Source organism: Lithobates pipiens, unplaced genomic scaffold, assembly GCF_037356315.1.
Source record: "Lithobates pipiens isolate NorthernLeopardFrog02 unplaced genomic scaffold, aLitPip1_a1.2 Scaffold_16, whole genome shotgun sequence".
Lineage (NCBI taxonomy): Eukaryota > Metazoa > Chordata > Amphibia > Anura > Ranidae > Lithobates > Lithobates pipiens.
The window spans coordinates 236,035,006-236,060,496 of NW_027507748.1; positions in this window are offsets into that span (position 1 = coordinate 236,035,006).

The window sequence follows — 25,491 nt, forward strand, 5'->3', positions numbered from 1 at the left end:
TTGTGGCTGCAAATTTGACCTGTAGGTTTGCGAAGTTCGCCTCCCATTGAAGTCAATGGGGCCCGCCGCGAACGTTACGGTTCGCGAACTATTGGCCGCGTTCACGGTCCGTGTTCGCGAAACATCCTGTCGGAAGTTCATCCATCACTACTCCCATGACATGCCAGGTAGTTAACGTAGCTCCTTGGTGGCAACAAGTACCTAATTGGGTTACTTAAATCACTAAATAGTGTTCAGATACCAATTGAGTTTAATGTCGGGAGCCATTAACTGAAGGAGGGGAGAGTGTGATGGACTGGGGTTTATATGGTCACAAAACAGACACCCCAAAGCAAAGTACATATTCATTTTTTTTTTTTTTTCATTTCTAAATATCTCCCTTCTATTCTATTAATTACCAGTAGATGTCAGAGAAGGTACACAAACAGTCTATATAAGGCCACACACCATGTGACTGGAAATTAAACTACTTCCAGCCATAAAGTTAGTGGTCATATCTCATGCTGTTTGTGTGATTCTTTGCAGGTATGTACTCTAAATTGTTCCTAATCTGCATTAACCTGTGATAGAAAGATTCCTAAACATCTTGAGCAGATGCAGAAAAAGTCTCAGCAGATTTTATGCTATAGTTTTGCTGTAATTAGAAGTTTATAACAGCATGTGTGAGAAACAAGTGAAAAGGGCATAAAAACATGAAAATACTGCATTAGTCAGAACAAATTTCTATTATAAACACTAAACCGTTTGAAATACGTATATTTAAACCTGATTTATGGAAAATTGCATAGATTATAAAGCACATGGTTTCTGCTATGAAAATGGAGAAAAAACCTATTGTATGTAAAGCTTATGCATTGCGTCATACAGACATGCAATGTGCACCATCTAATGGTTAAAAAAGAGTACTACTGAGATAATATCTGTATTAAAGCAATACATTGCCAGTATGATTATTGCACACTTAAAGTGTACCAGAGAGATAAAGATAATTATCTATAACACTGAATAACAGGGATATATATGTTATTAAAATATAGTAATGTTCATTGTTGTAACTACGTTTTAAAATACTGTAGTTAAAATCTGTATTATATATGGTTAATGGTTATAAACATGTGACTATAAAAATGTAAAAGATGTATTGTTATGTAAAAATGAAACTACTTCCAGCCATAAAGTCAGTGATCATATCTCATGCTGTTTGTGTGATTCTTTGCAGTCCACGCCAAGCTGATCACCTTATATCATCACGTCTATAATCATCGGCTCTCTTAATTCACATTTTGAGGCCGGTAACACAAGCGTCATAGGGGAAAAGAACCCCAAACATTGTTTGGCGCTCTCCTGCTATCAGGATGCGATAGGGCAGGCCTACCGGGTATATGGAGGAACGGCGTGGCTCCGGTATGATGAACAGTTCAGGCAGCAGAAAGTGGTGAGACCGGCGCTACTATGGGACCACAAGGACATCAGCTTGTGGATGCGATTAATGACATCGGCGAGGGCCCCGGGAAGTTTTTTCAGGGGGGGTGGGCGGCAGACCTTCGTCCCCCAGGCAGTCGGCCGGAAACAAGAAAGGGGTGTGTTGGCAATACAATTCGGGGCTGTGTAAGTTTGGAAGCGGCTGCAGGTTCAAGCATGAGTGTTCCGGATGCGGCGGATTGTACCTGGCGTTAAGATGCTTTAAGCAAGGAAAAGGCCGCCCTGCAGACACTAACAACAAGAGGGAGGACCCTGGTGATGGTGGGAAGGATGCTGCCGTTTCTCGGTAATTATCCCGATAGGGAAGCAGCCCGGTTGTTGGAATCAGGGTTCACTCAGGGTTTTCGGATTCCGTTTTCACTTGCAGTCGTTCCCCCATTGTCACCCAACCTAAAGTCAGCTATGCAACATCCGGAGGTGGTTTCAGAGAAGCTGCGGAAGGAGATTGCATTGGGAAGGATGAGCGGCCCTTTTCCGGCCCTCCTTGGTTTAACTTGGTGTCTCCACTGGGTGTGGTGCCGAAGAAGGAGCCTAACAAGTTTAGGCTCATTCACCACCTATCCTTTGCAAAGGGCGGGTCAGTTAATGATGCAATTGACCAGGAAGCGTGCTCAGTGTCCTATACGTCCTTTGATGCGGCAGTGCGATGGGTATGAAAATATGGGAAAGGGGCACTATTGGCCAAGGCAGATGTGGAATTGGCCTTCCGGTTATTACCAGTTCATCCAGAGAGTTTCCGCTTGTTGAGATGCCATTGGGCTCACAGTTTCTACGTTGACCAATGCTTGCCAATGGGTTGTTCAATTTCGTGTGCATTGTTTGAGCAATTCAGTTCCTTTGTGGAATGGGTGGTTCGGGATGTGTCCGGGATGAATTCAACAATTCACTACCTGGACGATTTTTTGTGTATAGGGCCGGCGGGTTCTAAGATCTGTGCAATTGTATTGGCAACGCTGCAACATATCGTGGGCAGGTTTGGCATTCCGTTGGCTCCGGAAAAGACGGAGGGACCTCGCACGGTCATCACATTCTTGGGCATTGTCCTGGATTTTGAGGCCATGGAATGCTGGCTGCCGGAAGGTAAGCTGGTGGACCTGAGAAAGAAGATAGCCGGGTTGTTGGGTGCAAAGAAAGTTCAGTTGCGAGTTTTGCAATCGGTACTGGGCAAGCTCAATTTTACTTGCCTCATTCTGCCGATGGGGCCGGTTGCCGGCTAGTACGGCAGGTATTAGATCTTCTACGCATTTTGTACATATGGTGAAATCACATAGAGAGGATTACCTTCCTGGAGTCTTTCAATGGTAGGGCGATTTGGATGTCGGGTCTGGTCAGTAACTTTGACCTGGAGCTTTTCATAGATGCGGCAGGTGCTTCAGGTTTTGGAGCCTTTTTTCAGGGGCGATGGTGTGCGGGCCTGTGGCCTTCTTCTTGGGTGACAGCTGGATACACCAAAAACTTGGATCGTTGGAGCTATTTCCGGTGGTGGCGGTGGAACTGTGGGGTGCAACGTTCAGGGACCTGAATAAAATTTATATAAAAGTAAAATTCAATAAATAAATTGACAAAAAAAGTAAAAATAGATATAAAAACACAATCCAAAAAAATTCTTAAAGTATCTCTATTTATAGAAAAAATAGCAATCCATATCAGGTCATGCAAATAAGTGAGTCCACACTGTGCTGTGTAATAGACTAGTTCTGTGAACAAACACGGGATAATTCCACCGGTGATCTCCCAAATCCTCAAGACAGGTGCTCGCACACTGAGTGCAGTGGGTACCTTACCTCACTGCTGTCAGTTAAACAGCAATACGTTCCAAATGTGCTGCCCATTTGTCTAAGGTGTGATCTATGGTCCATGGCTGAGTACCTAGAGGGGATTGCCTGGGGGCAAGATACTTTAAGAATTTTTTTGGATTGTGTTTTTATATCTATTTTTACTTTTTTTGTCTATTTATTTATTGAATTTTACTTTTATATAAATTTTTTTCGTATATATTTTTAATATTTGTTTCACTTGGATGCACTTTATGGATTGAGACACATTTTGGATCGTACACTTTCTGTATTGTTATCATTACTATTTGTGACTTTGCTACCTATTGTTTCACTTGCACTTTACTAGGAATATGTGTACTACTTGAATATTTATACTGGTCACTTTATAATGATTTTATGTATATAGGGTATTGATATAGTTTAATTCAATTGATCTGTAATAATCGCATAGGTGTGTTTTAGATTTTGTATGCGATTATTTATTCACCACTATTGAATTGAATTTAGTTTCTGTGTGGAGCGCAACACCATTTTTTTATCACTATCATAATCTGAGGGGAGGGTTTGCACCTCTGTCGGTGTTTTGCTGCAACCATATTAGCTCTTTTGTTTAACCATTGTAGCGCGAGGATAACCAACAATTACCAGTTCAGGGACCTGAATGTTCGTTTTCACGTGGACAACATGGGGTGGTTCAGGTTATCAACAGGAATACGGCATCATCGCCGCCGGTTGTGAGGTTGTTGCACCATTTGGTGTTGCGATGTCTACAAATGAATGTATTCATTCATGCAGTGCACCTCCCGGGCGTGGAGAACGTGGTGGCGGATGCGCTTTCACAGTTCCAGTGGGAGAGGTTTAGGGAGTTGGCGAGTTGGGAGTTGGGAGATAGCGTTGGACATGTTGCTGGAGGGAGGACAGAGTTGAGCATTGTTTGAGGATGGTAGTTTGAGGGTATGGTGAGCAGGGGGCTTGCCCCTTCCTGGGGGTGAACTAATCCAGTAATTGTGGTATGATAAAATAAAAAAAATTAAAAAAACACAGGGTAATGGGGAGCTGGTGGTTCTCCCGGATAGTTGGATGAGGTTAGTGTTTCCTGAGTTGGATCCAAAATGGGGAGTTTGTCCCGCGTTACCAAGGACTGTAGTTGAAAGCATAGCTTAGGGGTGTGTCGGGTACTTTACAGATGGGATGGGCAGCAGATGGAGTTGGGTATAAGTTTTTGTTTCCTTGGTATAAGTTGGGGGGAGGGGTGTTTGTGTTTTTTGCTGTGTGCAAGGTAATTTATGTGGGTTTTTTGTTCATTATTTTAGGTGGTGGTAATTACAGAGGGGTAATAAAAAATAAATAAATAAATATATATATATATATATATATATATATATATATATATATATATATATATATATATATATATATATATATATATATATATATATATATATATTGTGAGGGGTTAGCTCGGCAGCGGGTGTGTGTGACCCCCTGGATGGGTTCACAACACAAAATCAGGCACAGCAGACAGCATTGTAAGTGGTAAAAACAAAAGGTGCGGTTTATTCATGCTACATGCAGTAAAAAATATAACAGCCAAAACAAAAGAAAAACATGAAAATAAATCCTGGTCAGCTTGACCTCTAATTACACACTTAATTTCCCTGTCTAACAACTGAGTGCAGCTTGTGCTGCACCAGTCCCTGTCTCTGTTGTAGAGGTTTGCCACACAGGCTTTACTCACCGCACAGAACAGGTGTCACACTCCCCAGTCTATACAACACAAAACTGGTTCCAGGATGGAGCATCTCCCTAAGCATGCTGGGGTTTTTTGTAGAGGTCTTAATGAGCCCACTTACTTCAGCTGGGCTCATTAACTCTTCCCCTCTAGTTGTACAAGTCTGCATAAAGCCTGAATCTAGGGCACACATATTTCCCATCCTGGATACAACTAGGTGACTTTACCTGCGTGCTGCCACATACCCCCCCCTCTTGTTTCAACCTTGGGGTTGTAACACAAGCAGTCAGACACGCATGTATCCGAGACAAAGCATCCACATTCCCCATTTTAACACCAGGGTGATGCTTAACTGTAAAGTTAAATTCCTGTAGGGCCAGGAACCACCTATTTACCCTTCTATTGGTCTCCTTGTTCTGAGCCATCCACTTTAAAGGAGCGTGATCAGTCACTAGGTCAAAGTGCCTACCTAGCAGATAGTACCGAAGGGAATCTAGAGCCCACTTCACTGCTAAACATTCCTTCTCAATCGTGGAGTAATTTACCTCATGGGACTTCAACTTCCTGCTGAGGTAAATGACTGGGTGCTCTTCCCCGTTCCAGACCTGGGATAACACTGCTCCTAACCCAACGTCTGATGCATCAGTTTGTACCACAAAGTCCTTAGAGAAGTCTGGTGAGTACAACGCTGGCTGGCTACATAAGGCTGTTTTTAAGGACTGAAATGCTTCTTCAGCCTCTGGGGACCATTTAACCATGACCGACTCTTTCCCTTTTGTCAGGTTGGTGAGGGGCACAGCCTGAGAAGCAAAATGGGGAATGAATCATCGATAATAGCCAGCGATTCCCAGAAAGGCTCGTACCTGTTTCTTGCTGTTGGGACGTGGCCAACTCTGTATGGCCTCGACTTTATTGTTTTGGGGTTTTATCACCCCCCTCCCAATAGTGTACCCAAGATATTTGGCCTCCTCCTGTACAATGGTACACTTCTTTGGATTGGCCGTAAACCCAGCTTCCCGGATAGAGTCTAGGACTGCTTGTACTTTTGGCAAATGTGAGACCCAGTCTGGGCTATGGATAATCACATCATCCAGGTAAGCTGCAGCATATTTCTGATGGGGCCTCAGAATCTTATCCATTTTCCGCTGGAATGTTGCCGGTGCATTCTGTAACCCAAACGGCATTCTCTTATATTGGAATGCCCCATCTGGGGTTACAAACACAGTTTTCTCCTTGGCCGACTTGGGGTAGGTGTCAAATTTTGTAACTTTATTCAATTGTCGAAAATCGTTACAAAACCGCCAGCTCCCATCAGGTTTGGGCACTAGTACGATAGGACTGGACCAGTCACTCTGGGACTCCTCTATCACACCCAATTCCAACATCCTTTGAACCTCCCCACGTATTGCCTCCCGTCGGGCCTCTGGTATTCTATAAGGTTTTAGTTTTACCCTTTCTCCTGGCGGGGTGATAATGTCATGCTCTACGCCAGATGTTTGTCCCGGCAGCTCAGAGAAAATCTCTTTGTTACGAAGTACAAACTCTTTAACCTCCTGTTGTTGGGCTTTCGATAAGGTGTCTGCTATTCCAACCTCAGGAACTAAGCAATCAGGCTGTGCTTGTGACAAAGTCTCTGCGACTAAGGATTCCCTATCCCTCCAGGCTTACAGCAGATTGACGTGATAGATCTGCTCCGGCTTTCGCCTTCCTGGCTGTCTAACCCTGTAGTTCACCTCACTAATTTTTTCAATTACTTCGTATGGACCTTGCCATTTGGCCAGAAATTTGCTTTCAACCGTAGGGACTAGCACCAAGACCCTATCCCCCGGGGAAAAAGTACGGGTCTTGGCCCCACGGTTGTACACTCTCTGCTGTGCTAACTGCGCTTGGGTCAAATGTTCCTTTACGATTGGCATTACCTGTGCAATTCTATCTTGCATCAGGGCGACATGCTCAATCACGCTCCTGTGAGGAGAACTCTCATTTTCCCGAGTTTCCTTGGCGATATCCAGCAGCCCTCTTGGGTGTCTCCCATAGAGCAACTCGAAGGGTGAGAAACCCGTAGAGGATTGGGGTACCTCCCTAATGGCAAACATCAGATAGGGTATTAGACAGTCCCAATTCTTTCCATCTCTATCCACCACCTTCTTTAACATTTGTTTTAGGGTTTTGTTGAATCTTTCAACCAACCCATCTGTTTGGGGGTGATACACAGATGTACGCAATTGTGTCACTTTGTACAACTTGCATAGTTCTTTCATAACCCTGGACATAAAGGGTGTACCTTGGTCCGTGAGCAGTTCCTTACAAATACCCACGCGGCTAAAAACAAGAGATAGCTCTTTGGCTATGGTTTTGGCCGAGGTATTTCGAAGAGGAATTGCTTCCGGATAACGGGTAGCATAGTCCAATATAACCAAAATGTACTGATGCCCCCTAGCAGACTTCATTATCGGACCTACCAAATCCATTGCGATCCTCTCAAAGGGGACCTCAATGATAGGAAGAGGTACCAGCGGGTTTCGGAAATGTGGCATAGGTGCCGACTTCTGACACACAGGGCAGGAGGAACAATAACTTTCTGTTTCCTTCATGACCCCAGGCCAATAGAATCTCTGCAGTACCCTCTCTCTGGTTTTCTCGGTCCCCAGATGACCTCCCAGAATGTGCCCATGGGCCAATTCTAACACCAACTTTCTGTAAGGTTTGGGCACCACAAGTTGCTCAATGGTTTCTTCTGCCCTTTGAGCCACTCGATACAGCAGGTCCCTTTCCATAGTGAAGTACGGATAAGTGCAAGTCTTATCTGGGTTTACTAACTCGCCATCTATTTTCACCACATTTTCCCGTGCCTTTATTAGGGTGGGATCTTTTAACTGTTCTGTGGCAAAATTTTCCCTGTGAACCTCAAGATCTGAAAACTCCACAGACGGCATGTTTTCATCTGAGGATGTCGGCTCCTCCCCAGTTTCTCGAGTTTCCCCCGCCAATACCGACAAGGGAAATTCAGGAGAGTCCTCACCACTCCCAGAGGAATTCTGGTCATCTTCCTGGTTTATAGGGGCACCAGTGGGGGGCTCAGGACAATCCCAGAGTTCCCAGAATTTTGGAAAATCCCTTCCCACAATAGCATCATGTGGTAAGTGAGACACTAACCCCACCTGATGAGAGAGGTTACCTTTGGGGGTCTCAAAAAACACTGAAGTTACAGGATACTCTCGGGTGTCCCCATGCACACAAATAACAGCCACCTTGTTCTTCCCAGAGACCTTTGTAGTAACTAATTCAGCTTTTATCAACGTTACCAGGCTACCTGAATCCAGCAACACATCAACATTTCTACCATTAATACACATTTTACATAAATGTTTCTCAGGTCCCCGAATTGCAGTGCATGCAACTGTCGCAAACAGCGACTGACGTCCCTCCCTTATAAAGTCACATTGCATAGGCTCATCCACAACTGGGCAATTGGCTGCAATATGTCCCTCTTGCCGGCAGCGGTAGCAAATAATCTTTTTCGCTGCCTCTTGCAGCATGGGCTTCCTGGGCTGCTCCCGCCAGACCTTAGGTAGAACTCCCACCCTCTCACTCTCTCCACCCTCACCCTTTGGAGTCATCTTACCCGCCACTGGGGATGATCTGGTCTTAGGGTAGAAAGTCCGTGAGTCCCTGGAAGAGGTGGTCAGGTTCTCTGTAGCCAAGTACCTCTCAACCAGATCCACAAGTTTATCTGCATTTTCTGGGTATCCATGGCTTACCCATTTTTGGATGGCAGTAGGAAGAGCTCTCAGGAAACGATCCATGACAACACGTTCCACAATGTTTGGTGCAGTCAAAGTCTCTGGCTGCAGCCACTTCCTGCTCAGGTGAATGAGATCATACATTTGAGACCTGGGAGGTTTTCCAACCTGAAAAGTCCAATTATGCACACGCTGAGCCCGGACGGCCAGGGTAACACCCAGCCGTGCCAATATTTCTGTTTTTAGTACCACATAGTCTTTTGCTTGGTCAGGCTCTAGGTCATAATAAGCTTTCTGCGATTCCCCAGTTAACAGAGGGGCCACCAGTCCAGCCCATTGCTCCTTAGGCCACTTTTCCCTTTCAGCAGTCCTTTCAAATGTGGTCAAAAACACCTCCGGATCATCCTCTCCAGTCATTTTTGTCAGTAAACGGCTCACACCAAAGGATGCAGTATTATTGTAACCACTTGCTTCATTGGTCTGCGGACGTTGCTGTATCAATGTCTCTATTTGCTGTTGAAAACTCTGCTCTTGCTTCTGCAACAGGTCTATGAAGCGGGCTTCAGATTGCTGCTGGGCTTGTTGATGAGCTTCCAGACTCTGCTGAAAAGTTGCATTTGTCTGCTGCTGGGCTGCAAGGCTCCTTTGTAAACCCGCATTTGTTTGCTGCTGATTTGCATTTGCTAGAGCCAGCTGTCTCAGTATCTCCTCCATGCTGGCCTTAAAAAAAAAATAGAAAAAAAACTGCCAAAATTCTCCACCAACTGTGAGGGGTTAGCTCGGCAGCGGGTGTGTGTGACCCCCTGGATGGGTTCACAACACAAAATCAGGCACAGCAGACAGCGTTGTAAGTGGCAAAAACAAAAGGTGCGGTTTATTCATGCTGCATGCAGTAAAAAATCTAACAGCCAAAACAAAAGAAAAACATGAAAATAAATCCTGGTCAGCTTGACCTCTAATTACACACTTAATTTCCCTGTCTAACAACTGAGTGCAGCTTGTGCTGCACCAGTCCCTGTCTCTGTTGTAGAGGTTTGCCACACAGGCGTTAACTCACCGCACAGAACAGGTGTCACACTCCCCAGTCTATACAACACAAAACTGGTTCCAGGATGGAGCATCTCCCTAAGCATGCTGGGGTTTTTTGTAGAGGTCTTAATGAGCCCACTTACTTCAGCTGGGCTCATTAACTCTTCCCCTCTAGTTGTACAAGTCTGCATAAAGCCTGAATCTAGGGCACACATATTTCCCATCCTGGATACAACCAGGTGACTTTACCTGCGTGCTGCCACAATATATATATATATATATATATATATATATATATATATATATATATATACAGTGGTGTGAAAAAGTGTTTGCCCCTTCCTCATTTACTGTTCCTTTGCATGTTTGTTACACTTAAGTGTTTCGGAACATCAAACCAATTTAACCACTTGACCACTGGGCACTTAAACACCCTTAATAACCAGACCAATTTTCAGCTTTCGGTGCTCTCGCATTTTGAATGACAATTACTCAGTCATGCAACACTGGACCTATATGAAATTTTTGTCCTTTTTTTCACACAAATAGAGCTTTCTTTTGGTGGTATTTAATCACCGCTGGGTTTTTTTTTTTTTGTGCTATAAAAGAAAAAATACCGAAAATTCTGTAAAAAAACGAATTTTTCTTTGTTTCTGTTAGAAAATTTAGCAGATTAGAAATTTTTTCTTCATAAATTTTGGCCAAAATTTATACTACTACATATCTTTGGTAAAAATAAGTACAAATTGGTGGATATTATTTGGTCTTTGTGAAAGTTATAGAGTCCACAAGCTATGGTGCCAATATCTGAAAATTGATCACACCTGAAGGACGGACGGCCTATTTTAATTCTTGAGACCCTAACATGCCAGAAAAGTACAAATACCCCCCAAATGACCCCTTTTTGGAAAGAAGACATTCCAAGGTATTTAGTAAGAGGCATGATGAGTTTTTTGAAGTTGTCATTTTTTCCCACAATTCTTTGCAAAATCAAGATTCTTTTTACTTTTTTTTTTTTTTCACAAAATTGTCATATTATCAGGTTATTTCTCACACACAGCATATGCATACCACAAATTACACCCCAAAACACATTCTGCTATTACTCCCGAGTATGGTGATACCACATGTGTGAGACTTTTACACAGCGTGGCCACATACAGAGGCCCAACATGCAGGGAGCGCCATCAGGCGTTCTGGAGCACCCAGGACAATTCTGACATTTCTCTCCTACATGTAAAAATCATCATTTATTTGCTAGAAAATTACATAGAACTCCAAAACATTATATATGTTTTTTTAGCAAACACCCTGGAGAATACAATGGTGGTCTTTGCAACTTTTTATCTCGCACGGTATTTGCGCAGTAATTTTTCGAATGCGTTTTTTTGGAAAAAAAACTGTTTTGTGCTTAAAAAAAAAAAAAAAAACACAGTAAAGTTAGCCCAATTCTTGCATAATGTGAAAGATGAAGTTACGCTGAGTAAATAGATACCTAACATGTCACTCTTCAAAATTGCACACGCTCGTGGAATGGCGGCAAACGTCGCTACTTAAAAATCCCCATAGGCGACGATTTACATTTTTTTTACTGGTTATATGTTTTGAGTTACAGAGGAGGTCTAGGGCTAGAATTATTTCTCTCGCTCTAACGTTCGCAGCGATACCTCACATGTGTGGTTTGAACACCGTTTTCATATGTGGGCGGGACTTACGCATGCGTTCGCTTCTGCATGCGAGCACATGGGGACAGGGGCGCTTTAAAAAAAACATTTTTTTTTATTGTTCATTTTACTTTATTTATTTTAGTTTGACATTTTTTTCCCCAAAAATAATTTTTTTGATCACTTTTATTCCTATTACAAGGAATGTAAACATCCCTTGTAATAGGAATATGGCATGACAGGTCCTCTTTACAGTGAGATGTGGGGTCAATAAGACCCACATCTCACCTCTAAGCTGGGAAGCCTGAAAAAAAAAAAGATTCTGGCTTTGATCGTATTAGCGATTCGGTAGAAGCACCGGAGGGCGGAGGGCGGCGGGAGATGTCTATGGCTGGGTATTGCAGGGTATCACCGACTATGGCTGGGTATCTCAGAGCATGGTGTTGCAGAGTACTGCGTTGCAGAGCATTGCAGGGTATTGGCGGGTGTTGCAGAGCATTGCAGAGTGTTGCAGGGTATTGGCGGGTGTTGCAGAGCATTGCAGAGTGTTGCAGGGTATCGGCGGGGGTTGCAGAGCATTGCAGAGTGTTGCAGGGTATCGGCGGGGGTTGCAGAGCATTGCAGAGTGTTGCAGGGTATCGGCGGGGGTTGCAGAGCATTGCAGAGTGTTGCAGGGTATTGGCGGGTGTTGCAGAGTGTTGCAGGGTATTGCAGAGCGTTGCGGAGTGTTGCAGGGCATTGCGGAGTGTTGCAGGGCATTGCGGAGTGTTGCAGGGCATTGCGGAGTGTTGCAGGGCATTGCGGAGTGTTGCAGGGCATTGCGGAGTGTTGCAGGGCATTGCAGAGTATTTGCAGGGAATTGCAGAGTATTTGCAGGGAATTGCAGAGTAATGCAGAGTATTTGCAGGGAATTGCAGAGTAATGCAGAGTATTTGCAGGGAATTGCAGAGTAATGCAGAGTATTTGCAGGGAATTGCAGAGTAATGCAGAGTATTTGCAGGGAATTGCAGAGTAATGCAGAGTATTTGCAGGGAATTGCAGAGTAATGCAGAGTATTTGCAGGGATTTGAGGGGTTAATTTTCGGTGAGCAGCGATGTGGGCACTGCAGATGCAGCCCACATCGCTGCTGACACCGATCTCTTCCCCCTCCGCTGTACCGATCGGTACAGAGAGGGGAGGGAGGAACCGGCGTCATAACATGACGCCGGCTTGTTTACAAGTGATCACTCCGTCATTTGACGGAGCGATCACGTGGTAAACGGCCGCGATGAGCGGCCGTTTACCGTGATTCGTGATGCGCCGGGTCCACTGGACCCAGCGGTCACGGATGCTCTCGTGTGCGCGCCCCAGGGGGCGCGCGAGAGCAGAATTCTAGGAGGCCGTTAATTAACGGCCTCTTAGAGTTAAACAACCGCCCTGATGCCGTTAATCGGCAATGGGCGGTTGTTAAGTGGTTAAACAATAGTCAAGGACAACACAAGTAAACACAAAATGCAATTTGTAAATGAAGGTGTTTATTATTAAAGGTGAAAAAAAATCCAAACCATCATGGCCCTGTGTGAAAAAGTGATTGCCCCCCTTGTTAAAACATACTATAACTGTGGTTGTCCACACCTGAGTTCAATTTCTCTAGCCACACCCAGGCCTGATTATTGCCACACCTGTTCACAATCAAGGCATCACTTAAATAGGAGCTGCTTGACACAGTAAGGTCCACCAGAAGATCCTTAAAAGCTACACATCATGCCGAGACCCAAATAAATTCAGGAACAATTGAGAAAGAAAGTAATTGAGATCTATCAGTCTGGAAAGGGTTATAAAGCCATTTCCAAAGCTTTGGGAATCCAGCGAACCACAGTGAGAGCCATTATCCACAAATGGCGAAGACATGGAACAGTGGTGAACCTTCCCAGGAGTGGCCGGCCGCCCAAAATTACCCCAAGAGCGCAGCGACGACTCATCCAAGAGGTCACAAAAGACCCCACAACAATGTCCAAGGAACTGCAGGCCTCACTTGCCTCAGTTAGGGTCAGCGTTCATGCCTCCACCATCAGGAAAAGACTGGGCAAAAATGGCCTGCATGGCAGAGTTCCAAGGAGAAAACCACTGCTGAGCAAAAAGAACATCAAAGCTCGTCTCAATTTCTCCACAACACATCTTGATGATCCCCAAGACTTTTGGGACAACATTCTGTGGACCGATGAGACAAAAGTGGAACTCTTTGGAAGATGTGTGTCCAAGTATATCTGGCGTAGAAGGAACACTGCATTTCATAAAAAGAACATTATACCAACAGTAAAATATGGTGGTGGTAGTGTGATGGTCTGGGGCTGTTTTGCTGCTTCAGGACCTGGAAGACTTGCCGTGATAAAAGGAACTATGAATTCTGCTGTCTACCAAGGGATCCTGAAGGAGAATGTCCGACCATCTGTTCGTGTACTCAAGCTGAAACGAACTTGGGTTCTGCAGCAGGACAATGATCCTAAACACACCAGCAAGTCCACCACCGAATGGCTGAAGAAAAACAAAATGAAAACTTTGGAGTGGCCTAGCCAAAGTCCTGACCTGAATCCTATTGAGATGTTGTGGTATGACCTTAAAAAGGCCGTAAATGCTCGAAAACCCTCTAATGTAACTGAATTAGGACAATTCTGCAAAGATGAGTGGGCCAAAATTCCTCCAGGACGCTGTAAAAGCCTCATTGCACGTTATCGCAAACGCTTGGTTGCAGTTGTTGCTGCTAAGGGTGGCCCAACCAGTTATTAGGTTTAGGGGGCAATCACTTTTTCACACAGGGCAATGATGGTTTGGATTTTTTTTCACCTTTAATAATAAACACCTTCATTTACAAATTGCATTTTGTGTTTACTTGTGTTGCCCTTGACTATTGTTTAAATTGGTTTCATGTTCCGAAACACTTAAGTGTGACAAACATGCAAAGGAACAGGAAATGAGGAAGGGGGCAAACACTTTTTCACACCACTGTACACAGTATATACATACAAACAAGATGTTAATATATGTCCACACTGGTATCAGGGTTTGGTTGATAATTTGTGGGTAGTTTAATTGGTTTCGGGAATACAGGATTTCGATGATCATGGATGGTTCTATGTTTTCTTCTATTTTCAGATTCCGCAAAGAGATTGGTCTGGATAATGGGCCATTCCTATGTGTGCTGGGGCACACGGAGGGGTGATGCTACGAGGGCGGGCAGGCAGCTAGGTTTTGCTAGGCGGGGGGTATGCATTAAATGGTTTGGCTTACCCGGTATGTTATGAGGGAGATTCGTTTCGGAAGTGCACCGTTTTGCGTTGAGAGACAGGCCCCCGGATGTTTTAATCATTTGTGCTGGAGGTAACGATCTGGGGTCGCGATCCACGATTGACCTTACCAGAGACATAAAGTTTGATGTGTGGCGGTTGATGACCGATTTTCTGAAAACGGTTATTGTCTGGTTGGACATGGTGGCCCGCACCACGTGGGGGATGGCCAGGTCTGTGGATGGGGTTAATAGGGCAAGAAAGAAGGTGAGCAACTTTATGGTTAGGAACAGAGGTTTGGCCATCCGGCATTTGGAGCTCGAGTTTGAGACTTGGAGGTACCTGCGAGAGGATGGAGTGCACCTGAATGATGTGGGCATTGACGTATGGACTCTGGGCCTGCAGGATGGCATTGAAAGAGCGCTTTGGGTGTGGCGGGGCATTCGGGAATAAGTAGGTTACTCCCTCATGCTGTGGCGGGTGTTGGTCTGTGCAGGGGAAGGAGATATGCAGAAGAAAAGTTCAGGAACTATAGCTGGATGGGTCCTGATGGTGGTTTCCGGACAACTAAGGTTAGACGGAAAGTGTTATGAGGCACTGCGGACAGTGTTTGTCTCTGAGCCTGCTTGTCGGCTTGAGGCCTAATATTACACTTGGAGAGGGACCGCAGTGCCAGTTGGTTATTTGTTTCAGAGGTTTACAAAAGTGCCTGCACAGACCAATGCCAGATAGTTGTTTATAACAGAAGTTTTATATCTCATGCAGATTTTTATTGGATTTATTTGTTTATTGGTTATTTAAATAAAGTAGGCCGCTACGGCCTTTGTTACTCCAACCTGCTGTTGTCTCAGGTTTCATAGTTTCATAGTTTCATAGTTAGCAAGGTTGAATAAAGACACCAGTCCATCCAGTTCAACCTGAGTGAGTGTCTACAATTGTCCCTATCCCTCTACATTGCACACTCACATCGGCCCCTACCCTCAAGAAGCCCACAATCCAAGGTCCCCATTCTTATACTAGGGTCAATTTTGGACAGAAGCCAATTAACCTACCTGCATGTCTTTGGAGTGTGGGAGGAAACCGGAGTACCCGGAGGAAACCCATGCAGGCACAGGGAGAACATGCAAACTCCAGGCAGGTAGTGTCATGGTTGGGATTTGAACCAGCAACCCTTCTTACTGCTAGGTGAGAGTGCTAACCACTACACCACTGTGCTGCCCCACTACACCACTGTGCTGCCCCACTACACCACTGTGCTGCCCCACTACACCACTGTGGGGGAAAAAGGGTCATTTGGGGATTGGAAGGATTCATATCTGTTATACAACAGTCAAGTACATGCCAGGAGTGAAGGGGCAGAAGGGGCTATTATCATTGTGTCCTGAGTGACTCTACAGCAGCAATTTTAATCTTCAACTTTACTTGACTAGGGTACAACATACTGTGACTTACTTCCATTTTAGCCTTTTTTACCACTGCTACGCCCCCTTATGCTTATATACCCCAGAAACTGAGACCACACCAATCTGGAGTAAAACATGGCCGTAGCAGCCAATTATCTTTATTATAAAATTATTCAAAATAATTAGCATAAATAACATAAATAACATAAATTAACAAATCTAAACTCAGGTATTAAGGCACTTCCTCCATTGAACTCCTCCCATTGGTCTGTGCTAAGATAAAACCACCAACCACCATCATAAAACCATCCGCACTGCGGTACTCAACTCTAATAGACCTCCAGCTGACAAACTAGCTCAGAGGTCAAACCCTGACCGCAGTGCACCTGATACCAACTTCAGCTAAAACCACTGTTAGCTGTATCACCACCGACGGGTACTATACCACCAATAGGTCCCGCACTCTTCCATCACTGGGGTAAATCTTCCATCCGCAGACCAACACCATGCCACAGCACGCAAGGGCAAAGCCTTACCCTTGCGCGCCCTGCCACACCCTCAACGCTCTCTGGATCCCATCCTGAATACCCAGGGACCATAAATCCATCCCCACGTCATTAAGGTGCACCCCATCCCTTTTGAGATAGCGCCACGTATCCAAGTCTAATTCTAAGTGCCTTACCGCCAACCCCCCATTCCTGACCACAAAACCACTGACCTCCTTATTAACTTTCTTCCTGGCCCTGTTAATTTTGTCCACCGACCTCGCAAACCTCCAGGATGTCCTACCCACCATGTCTGACCACACAATGATCATGTGTGGAAAAACAAAGCGGAGATGCCAAAAATCAAGTTTTATTTCCTTTACCAAATCCAGCATAGTCTTCACACCCAAGTCGTTGCCTCCCACGTGCAGAATCAGCACATCCGGGGGCCCGTCCAAGCATGCAAACCTATGTACATCGGCCACCGCCCGACCCCACAGCATGCCCGGTACACCTAACCACCGGATAACTGCATCCTGGTGGGAAAAACCGAGTTGTCGGCCGTCCAGGCGAGCATCACCCCTTCTGGCCCCCCAACAAACAAACGAGTGGCCAACTATCCACACCAATCCCTGTCACCCGCCTGCGAGAAAGGAAGAGAAGAAAAACACAACCCAAACGTCAATACATAAACAGTACAGCAGAAGTACCTGTACATACCCTGCCGAAGTTACACAAACAATAAATGCGGGCGGACGTACGACAGAAAACGCTTGGATTTCCATCTCCCGATCTGCTTAACCGCCGCCTCGTCCAATCCCCACCTGACTGCTTCCGTCGCCGCCCCTATGCGGAAGGAATGTGAGGAAAATCTTTGATCCCCAAACCCAACGCTACTAAGCACCGCTTAAAAACAGCCGCAAATTGAAATTTCAAGAGGGACTGTCCATCCTGATGCACCAAAAAAGAGCCATCCACTGTTGGGCGCATGCTTAGGAAGCTGCGCACTAACGCAATAGGGCACAAGGGAGATCCCGGCAGCACGAACACCTGCACCGATTGTCCCCTGCCCCGCTGATCAGTTTTTGACCGGCTCACCACAATGGATAGCCGTTCCCCCTCACATACCACTTCGGCCATCCCCAGACCCCCCTGTTGCGCCCGTGACGGACTCACCAATTCGCTAACCCTCAACGCCCCGAAAAATGCCCAACGCAAATGCTGCCCTGAACAAGGCCACCTCGTAAGGTGAAGAACAAATCCCAGATAACTGCACCAACAACTCCCCCAAAAGTTCAAACGAAACCGGGCGCCTGGTATCCCTACTGGCATGAGAGCGCCTATAACCCCTCATGGCCTGTCTGACCCAAAAATCCTTTGTCCCATCAGGTAAACCCCTCAACTTGAACCAAAACGCCAGCCAAGCCAACTTTCTATTAAGCCCTGACACAGACACTCCTAACTCAAAATTCCTGGAAACAAAATAAACCACCAGCAAACGTAAGTCCTGATCCTCCTGCCCCGCTGTAACCTGCTGTACGAGGTCGGCCCACTCTGCCCACACTTTGCTATATGCCGGCCACGTAGCCTCGCTCACCGACTGTCTGATCCAGCTGGCTACTCTTCCAAAACAATCCTCCACAGCCATTTCGGACAAGGAACCCCACTGGAAGCGAGACAAAGCATCAGCGATAACGTTCTCCACCCCCGGAAGATGTACAGCATAAATAAACACGTTTAACTGTAAACAGCGCAACACGAGGTGCCTGAGCAACTTGACCACCGGCGGAGACGCCGCCGATACCTTGTTGATCACCTGCACCACCCCCAAGTTATCCCCATGAAAGCGAACTTTTAGATTCCGGAACGCTTCGCCCCACAGTTCCACCGCCAGAACCACTGGAAACAGCTCCAGTAGTCACATGTTTTTAATCAGGCCTGCCTCCTTCCACGACTCAGGCCATGGCCCCGCACTCCAGCGCCCCCTGAAAAAAGCACCAAAGCCAGCCGCCCCCACTGCATCCGTGTACAACTCCAGGTCAAAATTACTAACTGGGCCCGACATCCACAGCGCCCTGCCGTTGAAGATAGCCAGGAACGTGTGCCATGTCGCCAAATCCTCCCTATGTGCCTTCACCAGACGCACATAGTGCTTGGGCGAGGTGGCCCCCGCGGTGCTGGCCGACAGCCGTCGGCAAAACACCCTCCTCATCGGCAGGATGCGACACGCAAAATTCAACTTACCCAACAGCGATTGCAATGGTTCGAAGCTGAACTTTGCACAGCCCCAACTGAAGCGCCCTCAACTTGTCCTCCGGCAGCCTACATTCCATCTTCTCCAAATCAAAAATAATGCCCAAGAAACTCAACACCGTACACGGACCTTTCCGTCTTGTCCAGCGCCAGGGGAACTCCGAACTTCTCGGCAACATGTTCCAACGTAGCCAGCAGTACCGCGCAAACCTCCGAAGCAGGCGGGCCCACGCAGAGGAAGTCGTCCAGGTAATGTATTACCGAATTCAGTCCCGCAACGTCCCGCACAACCCACTCCAGGAAAGAACTAAATTGTTCGAACAGCGCAAGAGATGGAACAGCCCATAGGCAAACAGCGATCGACATAGAATTCATCCTGCCACCGACAGCCCAACAGCCGGAAGCTTTCAGGATGCACGGGAAGCAGGCGAAAAGCTGATTCAATATCAGTCTTCGCCATCAGAGCCCCTTTTCCATACTTCCTAACCCAGAAAACCGCAGCATCGAACGACGTATATGACACTGCGCAAATTGCTGGATCAATGGCGTCGTTCACCGATCCCCTTTTGGATACGACAAGTGATGAATGAGCCTGAATTTGTTGGGTTCCTTTTTGGGCACCACACCCAAAGGCGACACCACCAAATCCGGAATGGGAGCAACAGAAAAGGGGCCCCCCATGCACCCCAAAGACACCTCTTTTTTCAACTTGTCCGATACCACCCCGGCGTGTTGTAACGCTGACCGCAGATTGTGTGCCAATGGGGGTGCTACACCCAGCTGCGCCGGAATCCGAAAACCCTCTTCAAAACCCCGGGCCAGCAACTGTGCGGCTTCCCGATCCGGGTACCTATCGAGGAAAGGCAGCATCCTTGCCACTCTCACCGACATATTCCCCCTTTCCAACAGCATCGCCGGGCTTGCCCTTTCCCTGCTTAAAGCAGTGGGACAAAGGGTGCCCCCCACCACATCCAGAGCACTCATGCTTGTACTTGCATGACCCTCCGAACTTGCAGGAGCCCTCATTAAACTGCCAGCACACCCCTTTTTTCCTTGTGGCCAATTGTCCGGGGTTAGTGGACCCACCGGCCCCCCCGTGAAAAAACTGGCTAGCTAGGTGACCTTGTCGAGGTCATAAGGCGCATCCACAAGCTGATGTCCTTATGATCCCATATTGCTCGTCATAACGCAACCAAGACGTTCCCCCGTAGACTCTGTAGGCCTCTCCCATGGCGTCAAGGTAGCAAAACAGCGCCGAGGTGTGTTCCGGGTTCCGCTCCCCTATCACGCTAGCCAAAATGGCGAACACCTGTAACCAATTCGTAAATGTCCGAGGAATGAGCCTGTATCTCCTTTTCTCCTCGTCCTCCTTCTTGTGATCCTCTAGCCTCACCCTATCGAGATTAAACTTCTCCAACAGTAGGAGGGCGAAAATCTCCACGTATTCACCTTTCCATATCTTCTCCCTAACTTCCGGCTTCAGATGGGCCCCTAGGGGCCCCTCAAAGCAGACATAAACTTCGCACTTTGCCGCATCCGCTAAGCGAACCAAATCCTGTTGCTTTGCAGGCACAATGGTCCCCCCCGTGGGCGGCTTATCCACTCCCTGTACAGCCACCCCCACCACCAAAGCGGCAGGTGCCGCTGGTTACGCGGCCCCGATCACCTGGCCCACCGACCCCCCCTCCCCCATCCCTCCCAAGCCGCAGCAGGGGGTGGTCCCTCCCCCACACCCGGCTCAAACTGTTGAACCAGCTCCTTCAGGCCCGCCAAAAATCCCCGCAAACCCGCATCCGGCACCGCGCAATCTGACACCAACGCGGCCGGCACGCCTGGAGCGGCCCCACTTGGCCGCCCCTTGCGTGCCCTCCCCACCCCCCACCTCCCCCAACATCACCATGTAAAGCAGACAAAGTAATTGTGGAGGAGTCCCACCAGCCGAAGGTCCCGAGTCCACCACCGCAGGCAGCTCCTGCTGCCCATCGTCCTCCGATTGCGACAGCTCCCCCTCTAAGCGATCTTCCACCAGCTCAGCCTCACTCGCCGACTGCCCTCCAGCAGATGCGTCACTGGATACCGGGGATTCGCGGACCAGATCCGCTCGATGACTTCCATAACGACTTGCCGGGACCCGCATGCCCCCTGTCTCAATGCCGCTCCAGGTCACTGCCCAACGCCATCACTTCCCCCCATCAGCCGCAGCCCGGCGACCCCCTGAAGGGGGCCCCTGCTGTCCATCCATCCCAGAGGGGCCACCTGCCGTACATCCCTGGAGCCCAGCAGCCATCCCCCTGGGTGCCCCACTTGTAAGCCCCGCCCCCGCCGACGCCATGCCTGGGGCTGGGGCCTCCCATACAGTCTGTGGCCTCCCAGCCCTTTACAGCACCAGTCCTGGCCTTGCAAGCCCCCCCACCGCTTGATGGAGCCCCCCCCCCGCCGAATGCCCCACCGCTCGGGCCTGAAGGGGGGTCCGTGAGCCCGGCCATGAGTGCTGCTAGTCCCAGGGAGGGGGGAGAGAGGGGGGTAGACTCACCCAGCGCCGCTGCCAAACGAGCCTCAAGCCATCCAGGGCCCCTGGACGCTGATTCCGCCTTAAGCCCATGACTGTACCGCCCACTCTAACTTGTGAAAACATCCCATGTTAACCCTGTCATGCCGCCCTGCGCCTATGCTGCCTCTTCTGCTCCGGGCTCACTTTCCCTCTCTCTTCCCTATCACACCAATCTCCCTCCCCCCTTCACTATCTCCTGTTTGCATAGATCTTCATTGTTCTTATCCTGCAGCCTGGTCTCAGATCTGACTCCAATCACTGACTGCCACCCTTTCCTTCCCAGATTACATTCTTTGCACTCATTTAAGGTGGCCGTAGTAGGAATGAAATGAAAAAGGAATCATCTAGTGACTAGATGATTCCTTTTTCATTTCATTTCTACTACAGCCACCTTAAATGAGTGCAAAGAATGTACTGAGCTACTGAACAGTTTGGAAGAGATAAAAAGTAATGTTGGGTGGAGAGGGTGTCAATCAGTGATTGGACCACTAGAGAGGAATACCTAGATCTGAGACCACACTGGTAAAGAAGAACTCAGCACAGGGATGATGGGAACTCCTCATAATGGGCACAGCGGGTGTACAGACCCAGAAACTCTGCACAGGGATGGTGGGAACCCCTCATAATGGGCACAGCAGGTGTACAGACCTGGGAACTCAGCACAGGGATGATGGGAACCCCTCATAATGGGCACAGCAGGTGTACAATCCCGGGAACACAATACAGGAATATCACCTGATAAATGGCTATTTACAGCCCTGCATTACTAAAAGTTAAATTTTTAGTTTGCGACCCCCAAAAATTTTGAGCACTAGCCGCCACTGTATAAGACATGTGTCTGTGAAAAGGTAATGTCTTAAAAACATCGGCTGTTCGCCCGTTCGGCGAATACCGAACGTTATGGGCCATTCACGCCAAATTCGTGTGGCGCTCACGGCCCACAGTGCACTGCGCCATCGCAGTGCATTGCTGGCTCATGATTGGCCAAGCATGCACTGTGACCCCGCATGCATGGCCAATCACAGCGCTGGCAGCGAGGAGAGCCATGATTGGCCAAAGGCAGGATGCCTGTGGCCAATCATAGCTCAGGCTGTGTAGTACACGCCCCACACTATATAAGGCCGCCAGCGCGGCGGCCTTGTGTAGTGTGTTGGTGTCTGTAGGAGTTAGAGAGTGTTCCCTGTGTACCTTCAACACAGTATACACCGTTCATTATAGGCCGATTTTGCGTTCTTGCTCTTCTGTAATTGAGCTGTTAGCAATCTGCAGGAGTCTGTGCCTGTTGTCTGCATGCCCTGACCGCAGTATACACCATTATATCCACCTATATAGCTAGCTATATTGCTCTTTTGTAATAGAGCTTGCAGTCAGTTGTAGGATATTATGCGTGCTGTCTGCGTGCCCTGACCGCAGTATACACCGTTATATCCACCTACATAGCTAGCTATATTGCTATTTTGTAATAGAGCTTGCAGTCAGTTGTAGGAGATTGTGCATGCTGTCTGCATGCCCTGACCGCAGTATACACCATTATATCCACCTAGATAGCTAGCTATATTGCTCTTTTGCAATAGAGCTTGAAGTCAGTTTTAGGAGATTGTGCCTGTTGTCTGCGTGCCCTGATCGCAGTATACACCGTTATATCCACCTATATAGCTAGCTATATTGCTCTTTTGTAATAGAGCTTGCAGTCATTTGTTGGAGATTGTGCGTGCTGTCTGCGTGCCCTGACCGCAGTATACACCGTTATATCCACCTATACAGCTCTTCTCTAATTGAGCCATCTGCCATCTGCAGGAGTTAGTGGGTGTTGTGTGCCTCCAGCACAATATACACTACCCAATTGCTGGTTTTCCCATCTCCCTTCAGGCCATTACCCTGTCTGGAAGGCCAACAAGGAGAGCCGATAAAAAAGAGCAAGCAGGCTCTGTGTCTAGAGACAACAGTGCTGGTCGTGGACGCGGTGCATCGTCATCATTAGCACGTGGCCATGGGACACGCTTGTCCTTCTTTTCGGCAGCTGGACATGTTAAGCTGCATCATGCCGAAGACTTGGTAGAGTGGATGACCAAGCCCTCTTCATCCTCCTCATCCTCTCTCACCCAGGCTCAGGGTAATAGCAAAGCAGGTGCCAACGCATCGTCTTCCCTCCTCTCAATGTCATCATCAGTGACTCCTTCCCTAGACCCACCACATCCTCCTGAGGAGTCACCTGAACTCTTTGAGCACAGTGTTGGGTACATGCTCCAGGAGGATTCCCAGTGTTTTGTAGGCTCTGATGATGATACTCAGCTAGAGGAAGGCAGTAGTGTGAGCGCAGAGAGAGGGGATGCTCAAGAAGGACAGCAATCTGGCAGTCATGTTCCACAAGCTGCAGCATACTGTCAGGTTTGCTCCAGTGATGAAGAGGGAGGGGATGATGAGGGCACTGACTCCACGTGGGTGCCTGGTAGGAGAGAGGAGGAGGAGGAGGAGGCACATGTCCAACGAGGCAGGATGCCCTCCGGGGGCCAGCTTAGGGGCAGCACACCGACTGAATCACACCGCAGAGCTCCTCCTGTGCAGGGAGCTGCCTCTGCACGTTATTCTAAAAGTTCTTTGGTGTGGGCCTTTTTTGAGACGAGTGCATCAGATCGCACCGCTGCTATTTGCAACATATGTCTCAAGCGTATCTCACGTGGCCAAAACATCAGCCGCTTGAGCACCACATGCTTGACCAGACATATGTTGACCTGCCATACAGCTCGTTGGCAAGCGTACCTCAAAGACCCACACCAAAGAACAAAGTGGACCTCTCCTTGCTCCTCATCAGCTGGGATCTCCAACCCCACTAGACCTTCAGTCCTCTCTGAAACCTGCACTGAGAGGAATGAAGGTGTAGAATTAGGTGTGTCACAGCCAAGTGCTTCTGGGCACTCTGCTAGCAGTACACCCACGTCCGATTATAGCAGGCAGATTTCCCTGCCCCAGCTGCTGGACCGTCGAAAGAAGTTCACTCCCAGCCATCCACATGCCCAGTGGTTGAATGCTAGCTTGGCTAAATTGCTAGCACTTCAACTGCTGCTTTTTCAGTTGGTAGACTCAGCCCCCTTCCGTGAGTTTGTACAATGTGCGGTTCCTCAGTGTCAGGTCCCCAAACGCCACTTTTTCTCACGGAAGGCGATTCTGGCCCTCTACCGGCATGTGGAAGGCAATGTCCTTGCTTTGCTGGACAGGGCGGTCAGCGGTAAGGTGCATATTACCGCTGACTCATGGTCCAGCAGGCATGGACAGGGACGTTACCTGTCTTTCACGGCCCATTGGGTCACTCTTCTGGCAGCTGGGAAGGATGCAGGAAAAAGTGCAGTAGTGTTGGAGGTTGTTCCGCCACCACTCCTCCAAAATGCTATTATTGGTTGTGACACACCTCTCTCCTCCACCCCTCCTCTTCTTCTTCCTCCATGGCCTCTTTCAGTGCTCTGTCCTCAGAACCAGCGGTGCTCTGTAGGCGTTCCAGGGGCTACGCAAGTACGCAGGCAAAACGATGCCATGCCATGCTTGCACTGGTTTGTTTGGGGGACAGGAGCCACACTGGGGCAGATATTTTGTCAGCTCTGCAGGGGCAGGCCGAGGTTGACGCCACGCCAGCTTAAGCCAGGAATGGGGGTTTGCGACAATGGCACCAACCATTTGAGGAGGCCACAAGGAAGGTGAGCAGTGACAGTGCATGCATCAGTGACACTGTACCTCTTGTCCACCTGTTGGAGCATACGCTGCGTGGAATAATGGACAGGGCACTTGAGGCAGAACAGAGGCAGAAAGAGGAGGACTTCCTTGCCTCTCAAGGCCCCCTTTATCCAGACAGTATTCCTGCTGTCCCACCCATCACACAGGAAGAGGAGGAGGAGGATGATTGTGTCAGCATGGAGGTGGAGGCTGGCACTCAGCATCAGCAGCAGCAGCAGCAGCAGCAGCAGCAGCAGCAGCAGCAGCAGTCTTTTAGGGATGATTTACAGTCCCAAGAAACACGTGGACTTGTGCATGGCTGGGAGGGGGTAGCTGCGGATCATGTTGTCCTTAGTGACCCAGAGAATTCCAGACCGAATGCCTCAGCTAACCTATGCTGCA